Source organism: Lipotes vexillifer, unplaced genomic scaffold (assembly GCF_000442215.2).
Source record: "Lipotes vexillifer unplaced genomic scaffold, Lipotes_vexillifer_v1.1 scaffold1117, whole genome shotgun sequence".
Lineage (NCBI taxonomy): Eukaryota > Metazoa > Chordata > Mammalia > Artiodactyla > Lipotidae > Lipotes > Lipotes vexillifer.
Window position 1 is genome coordinate 1,019,761 of NW_006778824.1, and position 3,615 is coordinate 1,023,375.

The following is a 3,615-nucleotide window of genomic DNA, read 5'->3' on the forward strand; positions in this document are numbered from 1 at the left end:
TGGATGTCAATGCCGTTCCCACGCTCCAGCTGGGAACCTGGGCAGTTACTTGCCTCCCAGGCCTTCTTTCCTTCATCTGTGAAGTGGGATGGTCACGAGAGGTGTTTTGTAGGGTGGCTTATACCCGGAGTCTCACCCAGACCTGATTTAATGGTGGGACTTGGGACTTCTGAGCTGATAATATTTAGATGAGATTTTGGACTTAGAGTTGAAGCTCTAACGGTGAGACTTTCGGGGATGCTGGGATGCGGTGAATGTATTCTGCACATGGAATAGGCTTAGATTTTGGGGGACCAGACGGTGGACTGTAGTGTGGGTTTAGTGGTGGCCCCCCAAAAGATATGTCCACCCAGAACCTGTGAATGTGACCTTACTTGGAAAGAGGGTAATTAAGTTAAAGAAATCAAGAAGGTATCATCCTGCGTTAAGGTGAGTCCTAAATCCTATGACAAATGTCCTGATAAAGGAGAACACACAGGTGAAAAGATGATGTGATGACGGAGGCAGAGCTTGGGGTGATGCCTCTGCAGGCCGAGCAATGCCAAGGACTTCCTGGAGCCGCCAGAAGCTGGGAGAGACGTCTCAGGACCTCCAGAAGGGACCACCCCTGCTAACACCTTGATTTCAGACTTCTGGCCTCCAGAATGGGGAGAAAACACACTTCTGTTGTTTTCACCCACAAGTCTGTGGTCCTTTGTCACAGCAGCCCTGGGAACTGACACACTAGGAGCCTCATGGAGTTAAGCGGCGAGTTTGTGCTTCAGTCCTGGTACCATGACAACAGAGAGGAAGGATTCCTTCCCGGCAGCCATGGGGCTCCTCTTCATTTTCCTCTCCCCATTCATGCTCTCTGGAGCCATCGGAAGCCAGGCAGCCTCATGGCCCCGAGAGTCAATACCATCACCAAGCAACCCAGACACCCAGCACCTGGCTCCCCACGTCCTTGCTTCCACGTGTACTTGGTCCCATGTCCCACCAGGGCTAAGTCGGATGGCACCACAGCCAGGGATGACCTGGTTTTCCATTTCCTGCTGGGAAGGGGACTCATGGTTTCCCACATAAGTGAGCAACTCAGGATCGGAATCCCATTTGAGCTTGTTTCCTGTTTCCTGGGGCCAGTTCTGGTATGTTTCCCAGCAGGAAACAGCACATTCAAATTGGGCAATCTGAAGGGAGTTTAAAAACAGGACTATTTACAAACGTGCAGGCAGCGTGTTAATTTCAGAATGACGCTATTGGACAAAGTACACATGAAAACTGGAGACTGCCAACGATCACACCCTCTCAGGAAGCTTGGCTTTTTGGATGAATTATGGGTTGATGCACGTTTGTGCTTGGGTTTCAGGGCTTGAGCCTTGAATACAAATCAGACCCCTGCTGTTCTGCACATGTCCTAAGTGGGCACTCGCCGTCCGCCAGAGACATTGGCCACTTTCTGCCCTCGCACACACTCTCATTTCAATCTCAGGGACAGTGTCATCACAGCTCCTGGGCCCCAGGCCTTCACAAGGTCACTTGCTCAGACCCCTGCCGACCGCCCCAGGTGCAGCAGTCCTGTGATCACGCACTGCCCACGATCCTGTGTGGGCGCTCCCATGTGCTGGGTGTCATGGACACGTTTATCTGGTTACTGAGTCACTGACAGTCCCCTGTCACTGGCACAGGATGGAGAAGCCCCTGTCCTCACCCTGCTGAAGTTCCTGATCATTGTGGGCACCCCTGGGCACAGGGACACTTTGCTGGCCTCACTGCCCCCTCCCCGTTCACAGGTAAGTCCCTCCCAGGCCCCTAGAACTTCACAGTGCCCCTCGGTGGAGTGCGGCAGCCTGGTGAGGCTGAGGCAGCTCCTGGCCTTTGTCTCCTGCCCACTCTGCACCCCTTGCTGTCAGCCTGCCTGGGGTGACACTCCGCCTCGGTGCCCCCCCCCCCCCCCCCCCCCCCCCAGCCTCAGCAGTCCACCCACGGCAAAGCCGCACGGCTGCCTCAACACTTCCCCCCCCCCCCCCGCACCGTCTTCAGAAACATTCCTTCACTCGCTGCTGCCCTGGAAGGATGGCTACAGAGCCCCTCCTCTGTGCCGGCGCTGAGCTGGGTGCCTTCAACATGCTGACTGGGAGAGGGCAATGGTAGGAGGGAGCCATGTCCCGAGAGCGGCTGCAGCTCAGCATAAGGAGGCTGAGCTCAGCCTGGGAGCCCAGAGCCCAGGGAACTTGCCTCCCTGGAGTTTAACTCAAGACTGGATGCACGGCAGGTGGTAGTCGGCCCGGTTATGCTCCGGTAAATACACCTCCCAAATCTCGAGGGCTTCCCACAGTGGCTGACTTCTCCCTTGTTCTGTGCATCCACTGCTGGTTGGAAGGTGGTCCCCAAGTGATGGGGACTCCCTCTTAGCCAAGGGGGCATGTATGGCCAGTCTGGACACTGGCTCCTAAAGTGTGGCTCAGAAATGACACAGTTCACCTCTGCAAACATTTCATTGGTCAAGCAGGCCACAATGGTCAAGGGGCGCCACCGAATTTCAAAGGTGGGGTCGGGAACAAGCGTAGTTCTACCTCGGGCAGTAGACGGGAAGCGGGAACGGCCAAGACTGAGTGCCACTACTTGAGGGGTGGGGGCCGAGCCAGGTGAGGGGCTGCGAGGGCAGGACAGAGCCCAGGGTGGCTGAAAGATGTCCACGGAGGGACGGGCGGTAGCGGGAGAGACCCGCAGGGCCTGGTGCCTTGGCCTGCAAGCCGGGTGGGTGGTCCTCTGTCAAGGCGGGACAGGGGTGGGTGGTCCTGTTATGGTGGGGCAGCGGAAGGCCCTTTCAGGACTTCCTGGGGGAGGAAGGAACCGCCAGCTCTGCGGGCAGAACCTAAGGAGGCAAAGGCTTCCAAAAGTCTAAGACAACTCATAACAAAACAATTCTTCAGTGAAAAAGTATTAGGCGCAGGGAGCTGAGCGGTACTGAGAGTCTTCTCCTGGGTCGTTGGCTGTGCAGAGCGCTTTATCCGCGAGGGCCCTCCTGGCCAATCGAATGTGGGGAGGCGCATCGAGGTCAAATCGCGCCTCGCACCACACCCCCCACCCCCATACGCTGTACAAAGTCCCCGGGCGGCCTGAGGCGCAGACCATCGCTAAGGGCTTCCGCTCGGGAACCGTGCCGGGCGGACTACACTGAGGGCCGGACTGGAGACCCAACTAAGGGTACCCCGAGAGCGCAGGCGCGTGTGCCCAGCGTCGCCGTGACCCCGGGCGCGCCCGTGCGTGCGTGTGCGCGCGCGCTCGCTGTCAGGCTCTGGGCCGGCCGACCAGGGAGGGGCTCGCGCACCGGGCCCGACCCCGCCCCGCCACCTCCGTCCCTCCCTCGGCGGTGCAGCCGCATGGGGGGATCGGCGCCCGACCCGGGGACGCGGGGCTGCGCGTCCTGACACCGACCCGGCCTCGGCCCCCGCACAGCCGTTTCCCGCCGCCCCATCCCGGGTCCCGCGCGTGGTCTCGCCAAGGGCAGAGCCCCAGGATGAGGTTTAAGGCTTCCCCGGGTCGGGCGGCAGCAGTCCGCAAGCCACCTTTGTTCACAAAGGCCAAAGGGGCCCCCTCCTTCTCTCCTGCCTCTGCCGCCGCGTCGTTGTGCGC